The sequence below is a fragment of the Humulus lupulus genome, chromosome 2, assembly GCF_963169125.1.
Source record: "Humulus lupulus chromosome 2, drHumLupu1.1, whole genome shotgun sequence".
In the NCBI taxonomy this organism is placed as follows: Eukaryota; Viridiplantae; Streptophyta; class Magnoliopsida; order Rosales; family Cannabaceae; genus Humulus; species Humulus lupulus.
In genome coordinates, this window is record NC_084794.1 from 283,865,946 (window position 1) to 283,887,294 (window position 21,349).

Genomic DNA, 21,349 nt, shown 5'->3' on the forward strand with positions numbered 1-21,349 from the left:
TAAATTTTAATAATAATCATAACTATGATAACATTCTTAATAAATGTAGTTGTAATTATTAAAGAATATTTCATCTTAAACATTATAAAATAAGACCTTATAAAACACCATATATATGATAGGATGGTTATTATCACATAGTATTGAATGTTATTATTTCTAATAACAAAAAGTCTGTAATGACCCACTACTCTTGACTTTTGGACCATTAACGAAACTATACATACAAAACCTTAATAGAACTTACATTTGCGAAAATACCATAATTTTATTAAGTAACTTGTAAAAATAAGAGTTACTTACAAAATATCAAGAAGGATATGGGATCCCATTTGTTTGAAAAACAAAAACATAACATGATTTAAAAATAAAAGGGTTACATAGTAAGTGCAGAAAATACATATAAAGACCATAAGTAAACGACTACATCCTCGAAATCGAACTCTCGACTCCTTGAATCCGTTCCTCACCGATACACATTCTCTAAGCGTCCACGAATCTTACCGCCTCTAAAGCTATTTTCCTGCACATAAAACAGAAAGGAATGAGCCTAATGCCTAGCAAGGAAAATCTAACACATAGTCATAAACATAAATTTCATAAGAAACGTAAAAACATAACATAACACTTATTACATACACATACTATAATGGCCATTATTACTTGGGGTCCCATAGACTAAACAAGTCATATGCCCATGAGATTAGTGGGGTCCTACTAGCTAAGTAGGTCATATGCCCATAATCTATTTGGGGTCTTGTTAGTCATATGGGTCATATGCCCAAGCCTACAAACATACATATCATAGCACTTATCATAACATAAAAACATAAGATAACATAAACATATAACATATAGATTCTATCCTATTTTCCTTACCAAAGTTACCGGAATATGTGGACAGCGTTGGAACTTTGGAACACTCCTAATAACCATTATGAAAAAGAGTGAGTCTAATGAAGAAAAAGAGATGAAAAGGAATGGGAAGACTAAACCATTGAGACACATACTTACCAAAACTTATGTGCTCAAGAACTTAGATTTCCTAACCAAAATAAAGATTAAGGTTAGAGGCTGAGTAGAAGATTATGAAAACTTAAAAGAACAAATACAGAATTGAACTAGAGTTTTGGGTTACCTTGAAGACTTGTAAGACCAATCTACACCTCAAACCGAAATACTCTAAAACCTTACTTCCCAAAGTGTTTGATAAGCTTATGATTCCCAAACCCAGGTGTTTATACTCTCACACTCACTTAGCACTTGCAGCCTCTGAACTTAGAGCAAAAGATGAATAATGGCTGGGTACTAGGTCCTATTTATAGAGTTTAGGAATGAAAGGATCTTGATTTTACTTGAATAAAAATAATAGCTTTTTAGGTGAAAATAATTTGAATAATCATTCAGCAGAGGCTGAAGACTCGTTCAAAAAGATGATGGACTTATCAAGAGGTTGAATGGCTGAATGGAAAATGAATTCAAAACATTTCAAAATACACTGAAGGAGGCGATATATCGCCCCCTGTAGACGATATATAGCCTGGGCCAGTATGCCCGAGGCAGTCGTGCATCGTCTCGTGTTTTCCGTATCTACGTGCTGCGATATATCGCCCCCTATAGCTGCGATATATCGGCACACACTGATTAATTAAACACAAAATTACACAATTTTAGCTAAGTTTTAATGGAGTAAACAGCCTTGACTAAGCCCTCAACATATTCAAAGCTGCTGACTGACCTTATAGCATTCAAACTTTACTCCTTATTAAATTTAATCCTCAAAATGCTTAATTCTTAATCACCCATTCATAACATGTGCTTAAAATCCTATTGGTCCTCCTCTAAACCTTATAGTATAATAAATATTATCTTAATATCAGTCATATTAATCAAACCTTAGGTTAAAATTAATATTCTTAAACTATAGGTTAAACTTAGAAAGTAAGTACTACTATGAGTGTCCAAATAATTCCCAGTCTGAACCAAAAATCCACAGTTACAAAGATAATACTATACATACTATAATACTACTAAATAATTAGCTAAGTAAAGTTCTTGGACTCTACAAAGTCATAGACATACATCTAGTGGATGCCTTGGGGATAGTAATCCGAGTCAATGTATTCATCTAGTATTCCTCATTTTTTTTCAAGATGTGTCTTCAAATATTTTGAAAAAATGGGTAGTAGTAGATGTCTGCTTACTCTCTCCAAGGGATTCACTAGGTCGGAATATGGTAGGTTGGAGTTCGGAATAAGATAGTTAAATAATAAAACATTAATGTAATAATTAATAAGATAATTAAATAATAATAAATTAATTAGTAATTATATTATTAATTAATTAAATAATTATAATTATAATATGAATTCAATAAAACTAAACTTGAATAAGTTGTACTTCATAAATATATAAAAAATACGGGGGGCTAGGAAATCGTTGTGGATTTACGAGAATGTCAATAAAAGGTTAAGGAAACTGCATGTTCCATACGTGTTCACTACTGAACAGAGGCAAGATTTTTCTAAATTTTTTAAAGGAGTAAAGTTGCCCGATGGTTTTTGTTCCAATCTGAAGAAAAAAGTCACAAACAACAACTTAAACATTGTTGGGTTGAGGTCCTATGATTGTCATGTGATAATGCAATGTTTAATTGCAGTAGGTGTTCAGAAGTATTTGCCAGAATCTATATCCACTACCATTACAGAATTGTGTAATTTCTTCAAACAATTGTGCTCTGCTAGGACATTAAACGTTGATATGGAGAAAGCTAAAGATGAATTGATTATAATTTTATGCAAGATGGAGTTGATTTTCCCTCCAGCATTCTTTGACATAATGATTCATCTGGTTTTGCAATTGCCTGATGAAGCTATATTGGGAAGACCCGTATTTATGAGATGGATGTATCATTTTAAAAGATACATGAAAAAATTAAAAACTATGTTAGGAATAAAGCTCGTCCTGAAGGGTCTATAACAGAAGGATATGTTGCAAATGAGACTTTGACATTTTGTTTAATGTATTTCAAAGGTGTGGAAATAAAATTTAATCAGCCTGGTCGTAATGAAGATGCACCGTATATGAATCAACACCTTACAATGTTTGAATCTCAATTTTGTCCACTTAGTAAGGGAATTCCCGTGCCCCTCGACGAAAATACTCGGAATAAAGCTGAGTGGTTAATATTGGATAATTCTCCAGAAACTGAAGTGTATTTAGAGTAAGTACAACATTAATTTTCACATTCTTCTTTATTCAATATACTCCTCCCATAATCTTGACACTGTTAATTAATTAACATGGAACGCCTAACTGGGGTGTAACAAAGAGATCTAGTTACCAATCACAAATTGACACAAAAGAAAGAGTTCTGTTCATGGTTTCATAAGAAAGTAACTTTTACTTAGCCAATTGTTTACTAAAAATTACATTCTCATTCTAATATATTTCTTTATTATTAGATATATGACTTGCACTGGCTCGAGTCGTTAGAGCATGCTGATGAATCGCTAGCTTTAGCATCTGAGTCGGATCCATTGGTCTACTCCTATAAAGCATGTATAGTGAACAGAGTTCGATTTGTTTCATAAAATCAAGATCGAAATCGAACTACACAAAATAGTGGAGTGTGTGTTGCTGGAACATAAGGTTTTAACTATTATGGAAAACTTGAAGAAATACTCCAGTTGTATTTTAGTGGTGCTTATTCGATGGTATTATTTCGATGTAAATGGTTCAATACAGATCAAAAAAAGAAGAAAACCATCACTGAAAATAATATCACTAGTATCAACGTCAGTGGTGAATGGTATAAAGATGAACCATTCATACTAGCTAGCCAAGAAAAACATGTATTCTACATCGATGATCCCGTTAAAGGACAAGATTGGAAAATTGTTCAAGAACTGAATCATCGACAAGTTTGGGATTTTCCAAATGCTTCAGATATGATTACTGATGTTGATGTTGAACATGACACAAACTCATCGAATTTTTTTTTTTGATTGTGGATCTCGAAGAGTTGGTTGTTCAACAATCTGATGCACCAGCGACACAAGTCAACACTGCCCATCGACCTTATTCAGTTGTTCACGATGATGATGGATTTATTAATGACGATGAAGATGATATGGCAGACAACACAGAAGAAGCAAAAAATGAGGATGAATTGCTTTTCGACCTTATTGATTATAATATTGATGATGTGTGCCCTATAAATGTTGTTGTAATTAGTGATGATAGTGACTATTCTACTTAGTTTTGTATCTCTGTAAAAGTATTATACATATTGAGAAATAAAAAGTTTGTTTCCAATTAGCATGTTTCAAAGTACCTAATCAATTAAAATAATACTCACTAAAATTAATTATAAATAAGAATTAAATATTAAAATAGATAGGTTAAATTATTGTTGTGTTGGCAGATGTCAGCAAATGTGACTAGAGCCCATGGTGGACACGCTAGCGGTGATCCTCCACTAGATCCTACTAGGATTCCGACTTCATGCAAGTCAGGTAATTTTTTTTCTTTTATTCACTCAAATATGTTTATCCTGTATATACTAATATTCTCTGTATTGGTAATGAAAAAAAAAATAGGAATCCCAACTAAGAGAAAGGGTCGTGCCGCAGCAATTGGAAAAGATCAGGCAACGTAAAAATGGAAAACCACTGGAAGTAACATTTTTCCCGCAAACGTACAAGGTTGTTGGGGGCGAGCACGCTACTTTTTTCCGCCTCGTGGGCACCCAAATTAAAACAAAAGTTCCCAGATATTTTGATTCACGAGAATCAGTGCCTAAACAATACAAGGACCAAGTCCTTGGCATGATCCAAGTAAGAAAAATATTAAATGAATTTTTTAAAATGTGTCTTTAATATAGTATATATATTATAAATATGTTTATTTTTCAATTTTGTGGTATTATCAAATAGATGGCCGTGAGGATTTCTTAAAGTGTACAGATGGTATGGATCAAGAGATGAAAGAAAGACCGATACGTCATAGGAAAATAATAAGACACGAACACTTTGAGAAATACTACAAAGGACCAGAGGATTGGGACAAGGTTCCAGACAATTCAAACAAGGATGTTAGTAAGGAGGAGTGGAAGCAGATCTGTTAGTTATTTACAAATCTGAAATTTATTGCGCGCTCCCTAAAGAACAAGGAAAATAAGAAGAAACATATGTATTCTACAACGCAGGGTACAAAATCGTTGGGGGCCATCTATCACAAAAGAGCAAGTGAAAGTTAAAATGTTATCAAAATTATTTTCTTTTAAATTATATGTTCTTTAACATTTGGATTATATTTTTTAGGCGAACCCGGACCTTGTTGAGTCATGTAAGGAGTACTAGTGGAAGAAAACAACTAATGATTTTGTGAACAACGATGCTCGCCAATATTATGTAAGTTTGAATTATGTTTTTTAATATTCATATAGTTATATTTATTGTTAGTGTCTAACATTTTCTGAAAAAATAAAAGAGAAAAATTGTAGGCTGATTTTGAGTTACAAACTTAGCAAACATCCCATGTCGCTTCCAATGATGATGGTTCGACAATAGTTGATCAGGTGGAGGTGCTACAAAAAGTACTGGGCCAAAGGCATGGACACGAGCAAGGGGTGGGCCACAAATTGAAGGGGACGGGGTCATCATCTACCCAACACTCTCACTTCAGCGAGTCTCAAGCTCCTCCTCAACGTTCATCAGAACTGATTGAAAATTTGGAGAATAAGCTAAAGAATTTGACTAGCCAAGTCAATTTCTTCCACCTTCATTTCGTCCACCAAATATTCAGATGCCGCCTATGCCTGATAGCGACAATATTTCTGGAGCTTCGTCTTCTCAACCTACAGCATCAGCCTATCCTTCCATGTATGTGGCAGCACCGTCTCAACCTATGGCACCTCCATACATGTATGGAGCAACATGATCACCTTATCTGTGACCGATTCCATTATCGTCGCATCCACCGTATCCCTACATGTATGGAGCAGGATTGTCCACATTACCTCCCCATATCCCTGGTCAATGTTGCCGCCATAGCCAACATAGCAACCACAACCGCAATAAGAAGACAATATAGAGGACCAGGCAGCTGATTTAGGAGACTAGGTTTATATTATTGTTAGTTATTGTTACATTATATTAACAATATGAATATTTTTTTATCTTAATGAACTAATCTGAATATTTAATACAATATAATATTTTTATTTTTAATTTATCTCTTTTTAATGATTTAAATTTTAATTAATTATTTTTTAATTATTAACATAATTTTATTATTTTTTATAAATAAAATGGAATTAAGGGCAACACCGTCGCCCCAAATAATCAAGTATCAAGGGTGACTGGTGACATGTATTGGCGATACATCGACCAAAAGTTATGCCACATGTGAAAAAATTTGGGGCAACATCTCAACTTTTAGGGGCGACGTAGTCGCCTCTGATATTGGAATATTAGGGGCGACTTTTATGGTTATTAGGGGCAACATGTGTCGCCCCTAAAACTGATTGTTGTTGTAGTGAATAGAAAATTAAATATAAATTTAACAATATATTTTCATATATATATATATTTGGACGAGTTTTCAATGATTATGTCCTCAGGTTAGTTTATAAATGTTCTAAGACGTTAATAAGTTTAAAATAATAAAAAAAATTAAACTTCTATAATATTCATTTATTTTTTCTAGTGTTATGATTTATCTTTTGTCCTAATCGCATAAGATAAAGTAGAGAAAAAAATTGATACTATATAATAGTTCCTCATATTATTAAGAATTAGAAAAATTATTTTTTAATTATCATTATATAAAACATAAATTTCGTTAAATATATAATTTAGGGAATATAACCATTTGATACCTTGTGTTTTATCAAAATACAGACTTGATACCCTATGTTTTTAATAATCCTCATCTCGTGTCTTGTAATTTGAACTTGTACATATTTGGTACCCTGGACTCAAATTTGAACAATAAAATTTTATCAATATGACCAAACTGGACTCAATAAAATGTAATTATGTAATTAAATTTGAATTTGAAACTCATATAATTGAAGATAGTTTGGTCATATTTATAAAATTTAAGTCTAGGGTACCAAATATGTACAATTTCAAATTACAGGATACCAGATGAGTATTATTGAAAACATAGTATACCAAGTATGTATTTCAATAAAACAAAAGATATCAAATTAGTATTTACCATATAATTTAAATTTTTCATAAAACTGTGCTTTCCTATTTACTAGTATTTATAGGGAAATTTCACTATTTATGCATAATAGTCTCTCTTATTACAAAAAAAATACCATCATAATTGACCTTTTCAATTTGGTGCTAAACATCCAGCAAGTACCAAAAATACCCCTCTCATTTTTTCACTCCCAAATTTTTTTTCCCCCAAAATCTCTCACTCTCTCTCTCGGACCCGAAATCCTTTTCTCTATCCATTTACCATTGATTTCCCACTGCATCTCGGCGACAACACTCTCTGGCGCCACACACATTCATTGTCCCTGTCTACTTGCAGATCTCCTCTCGTCGACGGTTCAACCGAGACCCACAACGTTGAATCAAACAAAGAGCCTCCATTGAACCACCTCACGATCGATTCTATGGTAAAATCATGAACCATTGTCCATTTTTGTAGGTAAAATCATGTTTGAGTGAGATCTATGGAATGGGTATGGCGATTCAAAGGTCTAGTTTTTTCTCTGGTTTTTCCAATCTTGCTCGATGGGTTCGATGCAAGCTTGATATGAGCTCGATAAGATGAACACATTAGGTTCACATTAATTTTGATTAGAGTTCGATGGAAGTTCGATAAAAGCTCGATATGAGCTCGATGGGGTAGTATGAATTCTTTGATATAAGCTCGATAGGATGAGTATAAATTGCTCTATGGGTATGTGGTTTTAGATAAAACATGCTCGATAGGCACTCAACATTGGTTCGATTGGTTCAGTGGTAGCTCGACAAGGTAGTATGAATGCTGGGATAGAAGCTTGATAAGAGCTCGATAGGATAAGTATAAATTGCATGATGGGTTTGTGGTTTTAAATAAAACATGCTCGATAGGAGCTTGACAATGGCTCGATAGTCTCTATAGTTTTAGGGATAATGTTGCTCAATTGTAGCTCGATGCATGCTCGATGGTTCTTTATGTAGACAGATTATGATGCGACACTCCAAAATTACTCCAAAGCTTTTATTCTATTTTCTCTTTTTTTTCAAATTTTTTAATTCTACTTTTTCAAATGAATGATTATTAAGTTAATAATTAAATAAATAAAACTAAAATATCTAATTATAAAAAATTATAATAGAACCCAATTAATTTTTTTTTAATTATTACAAAAGATTACACAAAACACATTTTTGTTTTCTAGTTAAAAAATATTAGAGAAAAACATAGAAGAATAAATGATCGAGTTGATCATTTTGTTAGAATATTTATTTATATGGTATATAAAATCAATATGTTATAGCTAATTGATTTAATATACCAAAGTTAATATTTTATTTATTGACAAAATATTCTAATTAATGGTCAACATTATTTGTTACCCGATTTTGCATATCCCAACTGATTGAGAGAATATCTCACTCTATAAATATAGAGTACCGGTCCCCAAGCTCACTGCTCATTTCTGACTTTCAGTAACTCCATCTAAAAGAGTTAGTGAGAGCTTGGAAGCTTGTGTACTCGTTCTAATTTCGGTTTCTTTTTTTTTTTGTAGATCTAAAGCTAGATCGAGATTATCAATTGTAATGACTGGAGGTATACAATGTTCAATCCTCTCTTGAATTCGTATATGTTCAATCTATATATCAATTTTGCCTACATGTATAGAATTTTTCATATGCCTAATCTAACATTTGGTATCAGTCGCCTAATCTATGCCTCTGCCTTGTTCATATACATATATATATATATATATAATTTTGAGTTTTTGTTTTGGCTGTGTATATATATGTTTATTATGGCCATATACATCAATTTTTTTTTTTTTTTTTTTGCATTTTGGTTGTGTTTTATTGCCTTTGTTGTTTGGTTTACATTGCTTTCTTCATTCCTAACATTTTTTGGCATAAAAAACTTATCAAAATTTGGTTTGTAAATATAGTTTTTATTTTTTTTTATTTTTGATCGAGAGTTTTAATGCCTCAAAGTTTTGAATTTTTGTTTCAAAACTAATTTTCAATATAAGTATCATTAAGATTATCCTTTCTAATGATCTATGCATCCAAATCGAGTTTTGAGAAACTAACAACAGTTGTGAAACATTCATGAACCCGATAATAGCAAAAAATTATTTTTGATATTACAAACATTTTTTTCGTTGTTGTTTAATCAAACTAATGTCATGGATATCTTTATCTACTAATTTCCATGTGATCTGGGCTTTGTAACATGTTTTTTTATCGTCGGAATGCGAATTTCCGACCAGGTTTCAAAACCAGGTCGCGTGACCCACTTGCAGAAAAAACGGGTCAAAACGACCCGATTCCACGGAGAAGACAATGTAAACGACATGTCGTTTGCTACCTTTTAGCGCAGAAAATGACTTGTCGTTTAGACAAGTCCTACGGTATAGTAAAGGGAAAATGACATGTCGTCTTCCCCAGGGAAAATTTAATTTTTTTTAATTTAAGAAAAATTCATACAAAAATCTGAAAATTACCTTTTTTTAATTTATTTTTGGAATTTTATTATTTTCTTGATTTTAATACTTATTTAGACAATAAATTTCATTTTTTAATTTTTTGCCAATTTAATTAAAACATATAATTTTGGTATATTATATATTTGGAAATTAATTAAAATATGCAAATACTTAATTTTGGTGTATTTATTGTATGGTAAATTTCTTTTACCCATGCAATATTAAATAATTGTGCTATTTTAAGAATGTAATTACTTTTTGTTTTACAATTAACTTTGTGCAATTATTTTATTAGTTCACCAAATCATTAAATAATTTTATTGTCTTAATTAACATCAATTTTTCTGCTAGTAAGTATATATATGAAATTATTGTATTTATTTTTGTACATATAATAAATTGTGCTAATTTGTATGATTATTTTGTTATTATTCATGCAAATTTATTCTTAGTATAATTATCTTTAATTTTATATGTATGACTATAATTTTAAAAACGTTATATATTCCATTATTGTGCTAGATATATTTAGATAATATTCAAACATTAAGATAGGTTGAATAATATTTAGCGCATAAATATTCATAAAATATTCACATTAATATTCATAAAATATTTAGAGTGAATAAATTTATGAATAATACATTAACAATTTTGTGGTTGACATAAGAAAGCATGAAACTGAGACAAATGCTCGATCTAGAACGGTTTTTAATGATCTTCGGAGGACCACACTAGGAGTACTAATCTATGTGATTGTCTATTATGTTATAACAAAATTGTTCTTAGGTCTTCATAGAGCCTAAAACATAATATCTAGTGAACAATATAATTTTAAATAATTAGGGAGTAGCCACAACACTTTAATTATATAAAATTATATATTAATTTGAAAGGATCACATAATGGACATAAATTGTGATTGATTATATAGATATAATAATTTTACCCCATATGGATTTATTATATTTATATAATTAATTATGATAATTTATTAAATTAATTTTCTTAATTTACCCACAGAAGTTATGATAATTAATTTAATAGTTTTATCATAAAGTTTAATAAAGATAGAAGTATCAAACCTTAATTTATCCCAAATAATTCGTTTGAATAATCTATCATCATATACATCCAATTTTATTAAATTAAAAATTTAGCCCACACGCAATTTTTGTTTAATAAAATTCCATCCTTCAGCATGTTATACATTGGTAAAACATGACATCATTAAGTCTCAATCTTTAAAAATCTAAGTTTTTAATCCTATTCATGCAGCTTCTTCATCTTCCTCTAGTTTCGCTGAAATCCTTACCGAAATTCCTGAGCTTAGGCGTGACAATTTCAAAATCTGGAAGGAACGAGTTCTTCTTCATTTAAGTTGTGCCGACATGGACTACACAATAAGGAAGGATGAACATGCTGCAATCACTGCGACTAGCATTGCTACTGAGATGAACTATATGAAAAATGGGAGCGATTCAATCAACTCGGCATCATGTTCATTATGTCCAAGATCCCTCTAGGAATGCGTGGACCGGTGGAGCAACCTGAGAAAGTCAAAGACTTGATCAAACTGATCGATGAGCAGTTCGACACTTCAGACAAACCACTTTACAACAACCTCATCCACTAGTTCTCATCCACAAAGCTCACTGGTGTCAAAGGAGTTAGAGAACATATCTCAAAGATGAGGGACATTTCTTCTCAATTGAAGAAGCTCGATGTAGTCATTCCTAAAACCTTCCTGGTCTACTACATCCTTAACAATCTTCCACCTCAATACGGGCCTTTCAAAATTTCCTACATCACACATAAGGACAAATGGAGTATCAATGAACTGATAACCATGTGTGTTCAAGAAGAAGCAATGCTCCTATAGGAACAAGGTGAAAGTGCTCACATGGCCATCCAAGGAAAGAAACGCAAACCATCCAAGAAGGACAAGGGGAAAAATAAAGTGCCTCCCCAAGGCGAAATAAAGAAGGATTCCATCAAGTGTTTCTTCTGCAAAAAGAAGGGACATGTGAAAAAGGAATGCGCCAAATTCAAGAAATGGATGGACGGCAAAGGTAATCCAATTTCATTCGTATGTTATGAATCTAATATGGCTAATGTTAATATACATGGTGGGTTGATTCTGGATCAAAAATTCACATTTCAAATTCCTTGTAGGGTTTACAAAACCTAAGGAAGCCAATGGGAAGTGAGAAAAGCATCTTATCCGAAAACAAGATGGGCTCACATGTGGAGTGTAATGACCCAACTAATTATAAGACTTTGGACAATTAAAACTACTATACATAGACAATATTCTTAAGAAAACATACATATGAAACATTCATAACTTTATTAAAAACTATAAAGTAAAAGTTGAAATATATATAAACGCGGGGTATGTGATCCCATTGTTTGAAAATAAAACATAACTTAAATCTTAAATAAATTTGTTACAACCAAGTGCGGAAAATACATAGAAAACATAATAAAAAAATTGAAACAACGTCGTCCTCGAATCGTTCACGCAGTCCACCGAATCCATTCTTCCTCAATACACAATCCCAATCTGCCAAGAATCTTTCCGCCACCATAACTATTTTCCTGCACATATAAAAATAAAGGAATGAGCCTAATGCCCAGCAAAGAAAATCTACTAAAAGCATAAAAAATAAACTATAAACATATGACTATAAAGACGTATACCATATAAGACTACAATTTTAATGGCCATTATGACATGTGATAAACCATCTACGTCCCCAGTCTAATATTTGAGGTAGGTTAGATCACATGATAGTATATGATAACCCATCTAGGTCCTCTGTCTAATATCTGAGGTAGGGTAAATCATAACGCTAAACATGAAAATGATAGACACTAGGGCTTGTTAACTAAGCAACTATGAGCCCTATAAAAAAAAACACAACATAACATAACATAAAATTATCATAACATATTATAAATACACATATAACATATAGAAACTATCCTATTTTCCTTACCAAAATCGGGATGTGAGAACAAGAACGGGATTTTGGAACACTCCAAAAACCAAAAAATAAGAATGTAAGTATTCTAAAGAAAAAGATTATGACAAGAGGACTAAACCACCGAGAGGAAACTTACCGACAAGAAATCTTAAGTTCAAAGAGCTTAAATACCTTTGAATGCACTAGAACCGAACTACACCTCGTTATCGAAAAACACACTATTAACCTTACTTCCCAAGTGTTTAATAAGCTTAAGATGATAAAGCTTATAACCCCAACCCAAGTGTTTATCACTCAAAAGTAAACCTAGTAGTTTGAAGGCTTTGAACTCAGCTTTGAAGAATGAAAGAAATGGCTGGGTACTAGGTCCTATTTACAGAGTTCCAAGAATGAAAAGATCTTCTTTTAGCTTGAATAAAAATAAAGAATATTTAATTGAAAAACATTTGAATAATCGTTCAGCAGAGGCTTAAGACTCGGTCAAAAGATTTAAATAATACAGAACATATATTATTAAGGATAGAAACCTGACATGTGACCACCTTATTGCTAGCATCAACTTCTCCTTGGGTTAAGGCTAATACCCAGGAAGGAACCATCTTGTCTTCCTTTTTCCCCTCTGGCTTGAGTTGGGGACAGAGTCTCTTCTGGTGTCCTTCTTGACCACAGTTGTAACATCCCTTGGTGTTTGCCCGGCATTCACCAGGATGTTTCTTCTGGAACTTAGCACATTGCAGGTATTCTACATAACCTGGCCTATTACCTCCATTACTCGTCCGTGCTCTTTTATCGCTATCAGATAGCTTATTGTCAGGATGCCTTCTTTTCTAACCATTATTGTTGTTGCTAGACTGATTGCTATTGTTGTGGTGGTTGTTGTTCCGACCGTTCTGAGGTTGACTTGACTGTTTAGGCTCAGGCTTACTAGCCTCCTCTTTACTAACATTAGCCTGCAGCCTTTCTACTTCTATTGTCGTTTCTAGAACATCGACATAGGTAGTATTTCCTGGGTTTGCTAGCTTAACCCCTAGCTCAATCTTTGGTTAAAGTCCTCTAACGAACTTGGTCACCCTCAGATAGTCAGTTGGAACCATTTCTGATGCGAGCTTAGCTAATCGGTCGAACTGCTGAGCGTATTCTGCCATTGATAAACTCCCTTGCTTCAGGCCAGCGAACTCCTCGACTCTTGAAGCGATGACTGCCGAATTGTAGTACTTTTTGTGGAACAACTCCACAAACCGGGTCCAAGTCATGGTGGCAACATCATGCGTCTAGTGAACTAAATCCCACCATATTCTAGCATCCTTCTTGAGCATAGACAAAACGCAAGACATGTGGTACGCGCTGCCGAGGTTCATGTGCGTCAGGATTGGCTCCACATTTCTGAGCCATTCTTCTGCCTCGAAGGGGTCTATAGTTGTAATAACCCGAATTTTTTTTTTTTTTTGTTTATTATTTATTGTGTTTTATGTAAACATTATTCTGTGAATCTTGTTTTTATCAAGAGAATGAGTAATAATTAAAATAATATTTGGTGAATATTATTTCAATTAAAGAAGTGTGAGTTGATCGCTTTAGACCATAGTATGAGAACTTAGATATGAAATAAATCTAAGATGGACATCTTGCTCAAAGAGTTTAAGTATATGATTTTATGTGTTTGGAATCCACATAAAATCTTATAATCATTTTTAGACTATGATCTTGTGACTTATTCACTAAGAGTCTATGAATAATTTAAGAGGAATTTTATGGGATTAAAATTATGATTTTATGTCGAAAGGACTCACATAAAATCATAGACATAAGTTTATACTAAAGTTGCATTATTTAGTGCTTAGACCATAGTTGATTTTAATTAGTTTAAGCCATGGTCTAATGCATTATTTTGGATAAAATGCATGTAACCTTTCAGCACATATAGTATTGTGCTTCTATCCCGTGTGTCTCGGCCAACCCGTTGAGTGGAGGGAAACCATTTTTTAAAAAATGGTCTTGGCAGTTTGGAGGTTACAAGGGAGGGAACCGGTGCCATTTTCTTTCTCCATTTGCTTCAGTCAATATTGGAATATTAGAGAAAACAAAGTCAGTTTGAGATATTAAGAAGAAGAACACTGTGGTTGGTGTACGTTCACTTCGGGTCCAAGAAGGAGGAATCGAAGGTGAGTTTTCTTTTGTTTTTCTTTGGGTTACAGTCCTTAGACACATACTTAGAACCCTGGTGCTGATTGTAGAAGGAAGCAAAGGAAGAGGAGAGAATTTGATCCAAGTTTCGGAAGTATCGGTCGGAATCCGAACTAGTGTAAGTGCCATCTTTGGCTTCGATTTTCTCTTAATTCCTTGCACGAAACTCATGATTAACGGTTTGTATGTGTTCATAGTGTTGAGGACTATAGGAAAGGGCAGAAGAAATCACCAGGAACCGGCCACAGAAAGAGGTACAAGTCTGTAGTTTTCCTTCGAAGTTTTTACGGTACCGATTTCGATTTCGTTTTGTAAAAGTTGGTTCAAGTTTCTGAGTTGTTTTACTTTGTTTTAATCAGTGTTTTAGGACTAGAGGACATCCTTAAGGTATTGGGAAGAGTCTAATATGGTAGATATTAGGTTTTTGGGTGGCAAGGTGGTGGTTGAAGCCATGGCCGATGGTTTGGTGGCACCATCGGCGTTAATGGTGGTGGCAGGCGGATAGGGTGTTAGGGCCACGGGTTGGGTATTTTTCCACACCCCTAAGAGTTCTAGAGGTGTATTAGGAGTTGCCTTGGGGTTGGGTTCCAAAAATAACGAATTTGGGAGTCACGGCCGAAGCTTGGAAGCCATGTTTGACCATTTGTTTCATCAACCACCGCCGGTGGTGGTGGTGGTGGTGGTCGGAGGTGAGGATCATGGTGGTGCCGGGACGATGCAGTGAACGTTGTGGGAGGCACCTATGGCTCGAAACTAGTCATGAAGAGTGTTTGCCATTCTTGGCCGTGCACAAGGAAGCCATTGATGAAGGCTTGTGCACGTGAGCATGCATGCATGCTTTGTTGTTTTTTTTTTGGTTACCAATTTGTAACCAAAGGGGACAAAAGTGGTATTTGGTCCCAAAACTTTGGACTTTTTTGTGAGGCTCGGGATTAGGAACCCCAATGTCTACAAACTTATATTTGAGGATCGAGGTTTAGAAAATTTAACTAAGTAATATCTAAGATTAATAATTTACGAACTAGGCTCGGGACTTGTTATTTAAGCTTCATGAAAAGTTCTAGATTCGGGAGTTAGTTTCAAAGTCTAAATTTGATGACTTAGAACTTATGAAATATTTTCAAGGACTTAGAAAATATTTTAGGAAGTATAATATTACCAATTTTAAGTCTCAAGATCAAGAAGTGGGCTCGGGGCTCATACTTTGGACTCGGGCATCGGAAAGTGGAATTTTACGAAGTAATTGGAGTGTTGACTTGAAATCTCGGACATGGTCTAAGATAAAATTATTATTGGAAATAATAATTTTCTAAGTTGAGTTTGGGATTCTGAGAGGGGTATTATGGTCATTTTACCCAAGGGCTCAGGTTTGGGCCAGGGTCGGGAAGTTTAGTTTTTATTTATTTTTTAAAATTTCCTTATTTTTATTTAAAATCTTAGTAAAGCATAAACTAAGAAATATTGTCCCAATATGAATATAGGGTCTAAACGCGATCGGAAATACTCACAAAGATATAATTCGCGAAAGCTAAGGACAAGAGGTAAGGAAGTATACACCAAGAGTAACTTAGCTTGTTGTGATTCTAGTGAATTGTTTGCATGTTTGTAGATTGCTGGTTAAATTCTAGATGCTATATATGTGTGTGATTATATGGCTGGATGCGCATGATAGTACCCATCTATCGGGTTTGAATGTGCTTAGTGCAGTAAAGTTATCATGAATGTATGTCCAATGTTTATGACTGTCAAGGGAAACCTTGTGAGGGTGGATCCCATGCAGCCGTGTAGTGGGGTTCACCGTCCAGTCCGTAAAAGTCATCGAGTTTTAGCGGAGATTACCCTTTTGGCACGGGATGTGAGTATTCTCTGGGCCGCGGAGGCCACCTGGGGATCATGACCCCACAGATAACTCGATGGCTTAGTACAAGGCCTTGTGAGGGCGGATTCCCCATGCAGCCGTACAGTGGGGTTATCCGCCAAGTCAGTTTAGTCATCGTGTTTGAGCAGAGTGTACCCCTTTGGTACGGGAGGTGAGGTTGCTCTGGGCCGTGGAGGCCACACTGGGATTAAAACCCCACAGATAACACGATGGCTCAGTTATATGTTTTCAGTATGTTACGCGACACTTTGACTTATGTGAATATGCTAGACGTGTTGCTCAGTTTGCAGTTTCTAGATATGCATTTCTGTTATGAAAAGTTTGTTTTGAATAGTAGAATCATGAGTTGTAGCTAGCTTCCTTACTGAGCGTTATAGCTCATCAGTTACTCTCTGTGTGTAGGTAAGGGCAAGGCTTAAGGAGCAGTGCAATGAGCTGGAGGGGATTCTGTCTGAAGTATGCATACTGTGAAACAACCGACCTGCAGGGTTGTCAGGGTTCTCTTAAGTTTTCCGCTAAGTCTAGTAACAGTTTTATCAATTTCATGTTTACTAGTTCTACTTAAAGAAGGCCCTATGGCCACAGACTATTTATTAAGTTACGTTTAAACTACATTTTGTTTTTAAAACTATGGGATCCCATCCAAATACTATTTTATTTCAAAGTACTCCAATGTAAAATTTTCTAAAGTTTACTCTAAAGTTTATTTAGTTTTTAACGTCCGATTTTTACCAAAGTTGACCGCAAAGGTCCAGTTGACCCCGGATAGTCATAGTCGTGTTCGGTGGGTCTAGTTAAGAAAAGTCGGGTCGTTACAATAGTCCCTTCAATGTTTGGAGTGTGTTGCTGAGATGGATATGGCGCATAGTTCGCTACTAGACATCCCCCATATGGACCAACTTGTTGGGGTGCTGGAGCCATTTGCTGAGGCTGTGGTTGCGGCGAAGGCGGAGGCTGAGCCTATTGTCGCAGTTGCTACAGTAACTCCTCAACTGGCTGTTGCAATCTGGCAATTTCTGCAGTGTTGTCAACCGGCGGCGGTGCATTCTGGTTAGCAGTAGCACGTACTCCCCTTCTGCGAACTTTAGGGACTTCATTGCTTACAGGAGAAGCGTTGGAGGCATTTCCATTGGTACGAGCAGACCTTCGGAGCGACATTTCAGCAGAGTTCTAACAGTTGAGAAAAACATGTTAGAACTTTACCCTAATAGGCTCTAAGGCAAAAATTTATCTAAACAAACGTAACTCGGACCTAATAATTATGACTTCTTATGAAAATTATATAAGCCTTCTTTATTATTAGAGTGGGTATCTATACTTAGAAAAATAAGCCATCTTTATTATTTTCTAAGTCTGTTTCTAATCATCCTATATGACTTAATTCTCAGGCTCGAAACTCATCTTTGTTCCAAAGTTAACCATATTGAGGGAGGGTTGGGATCAGTAAAATCGTTCCCACTACTATGGCCCCCTAACTCTCAATATGGAACCCGGTCCGAACTTAGTCATTATTTCTTTATTATTTATTATGATTGCAAAAGAAAATCAAACTCATACATGTTAACAAAATAACAATGATATTAATTTGGAAAAAGGTTTTTTCACTATTTACAATCATAAATGCAAATAAATAAATAAATTAAACAAGGAAACTAATCTATTATAAAAATTGGGATCTTCTACATCCGATCCTTCATCTAACATATCGTCATCTATCACTTCATAGTCATCATTGTCTTGTGCCTCAAAATGCCCTCGAGGAAGATTCGTAAAAATTCTATGTTTTTACTCATTTGTAAATTGAAATTCCATTTTTGAAGTGAACCTAAGTATGAGAAAATAATATCTCATAGCTATCGACAATTCATCTTCATCATCTATCATCTCCCAAATTTCTTCTAAGGCTACAATCATAGTAGGATAATCTCAAAAAAGTCTAATTACTAAAATGTATTGCTTCGTTGATCTCATCATGATTTGCTTAGATTCTTGGAGGTGACCTATCTCCCTGTGGAACAAAAGTAGTCTCCGAGTGATTCTTTCTAGCATTCCTACGGTGTTTCTTGGTTCTCTAATTCTTTTTAAGGCCTTAATGGCTCGGATATCATCATAAGTTAATGCTCCATTCATTCTTAACTGAAAACATAAAGGCTAAAATCGTTAGCTTTACATATAAACATAATAACTATAATCATAAACACTTACTTGGCGGTTAGATTCGGAGCTTGAGCATGTGTATCAAGGAGAACTTCATGTGAATGAACCGTTGCTTTGTTACCAACTGTAATGACCCACCTAATTCTAAGACTTTGGACCATTAAAACTACTATACATAGACACTATTCTTAAGAAAATATACATATGAAACATTCATAACTTTATTAAAAACTATAAAGTAAAAGTTGAAATATATATAAACGCAGGGTATGGGATCCCATTGTTTGAAAATAAAACATAACTTAAATCTTAAATAAATTTGTTACAACCAAGTGCGGAAAATACATAGAAAACATAATAAAAAAACTGAAACAACGTCGTCCTCGAATCATTCACGTAGTCCACTGAATCTATTATTCCTCAATACACAATCCCAATCTGCCAAGAATCTTTCCGCCGCAATAACTATTTTTCTGCACATATAAAAATAAAGGAATGAGCCTAATGCCCGGCAAGGAAAATCTACTAAAAGCATAAAATATAAACATAAACTATAAACATATGACTATAAAGATGTATACCATATAAGACTACAATTTTAATGGCCATTATGACATGTGATAAACCATCTACGTCCCCTGTCTAATATTTGAGGTAGGTTAGATATCATGATAGTATATGATAACCCATCTAGGTCCTCTGTCTAATATCTGAGGTAGGGTAAATCATAACGCTAAACATGAAAATGATAGACACCAGGGCTTGTTAACTAAGCAACTATGAGCCCTATAAAAAAAACACAACATAACATAACATAAAATTATCATAACATATTATAAATACACATATAACATATAGAAACTATCATATTTTCCTTACCAAAATCGGGATGTGAGAACAAGAACGGGATTTTGGAACACTCCAAAAACCAAAAAATAAGAATGTAAGTATTCTAAAGAAAAAGATTATGACAAGAGGACTAAACCACCGAGAGGAAACTTACCGACAAGAAATCTTAAGTTCAAAGAGCTTAAATACCTTTGAATGCACTAGAACCGAACTACACCTCGTTATCGAAAAACACACTATTAACCTTACTTCCCAAGTGTTTAATAAGCTTAAGATGATAAAGCTTATAATCCCAACCCAAGTGTTTATCACTCAAAAGTAAACCTAGCAGCTTGAAGGCTCTGAACTCAGCTTTGAAGAATGAAAGAAATAGCTGGGTACTAGGTCCTATTTATAGAGTTCCAAGAATGAAAATATCTTCTTTTAGCTTGAATAAAAATAATGAATATTTAATTGAAAAAATTTGAATAATCGTTCAGCAGAGGCTTAAGACTCAGTCAAAAGATTCAGAGGTTGTCTAAGAGGTTAAGGAATAAGATGAGCTCGGTTTCAAAATTGTTTGAAAATCTTCCCCTAGGGCCAATATATCGCCCATGGTAGGCAATATATTGCCTAGGCTTATATCCCCGAGGCTCGTCGAAGCGTTCGTGCGAAGTTACGTGTTTTCGTATTCCCCGTGTAGCGATATATCGCTCTTAGAGCTGCGATATATCGGCATACGCTGAAATATTATACACGTAATTGCACTTTTTCATCCTAATTTGAATTGAGAAAATAACTTTGACTGAGTCATATAACGATTTTAAAGTTGTGGGCAGAGGGGTTTTCAAATATTTCTCTTATAAAATTATTCCTAAAAAATGCTTAATTCCTTAAAAAGATGCACATGACAAGTAATTAGAGAGTTGACTTTCTTTTTTTATTTTGTAGTTATAACTTATCACTAATAATAATTTTGTAATCCTTGAAAGTAATATAAATAGTTTAAAAATGGGATTATATCGTTTTGCTATTCTTTGTTATACCCCTTTCGTTTAATAAATATCAAATACTACCATTTTGATGATGTAGTACAAAAATATAACCTTAAACAACACAATTTTAATCAAATTAATTTTCAATTTTAATTAAATATCCATATTTTGATTGCAAAAAATATCTTATACATAAAAAATAATCATATTATAATATAATTTTTCTAAAAATTAATATGTAAGTTTAAAAAATAAAAAATAATTAAGTAATTACAATAACCAAAATTTTAAGATATTAATAATTTTTTTAAAAATCAATAAAATCATTAACCTTAAGTCAATAAGCTTTATTATCTTAACTTAGGTTATTAAAATTATTTAAATATTTTTAATTTTTAAACTCTTATACATATTAAGTTTTAGAAAATTATTATAAAATGTTGATTTTTTAAAACAGTACATATTTTAGTAATAATGGAAATAAATTTGATTAATGTTTATGGGTAAAATTTTGTACTAATATGTCTAATATATTATAATATTTTAGCTTTCAGTAAATGAAAGGGGATTGAGCAAATAATAGAGTAATAAAGTGGTGTAATTCCTTTATATTATAACTAGAAAA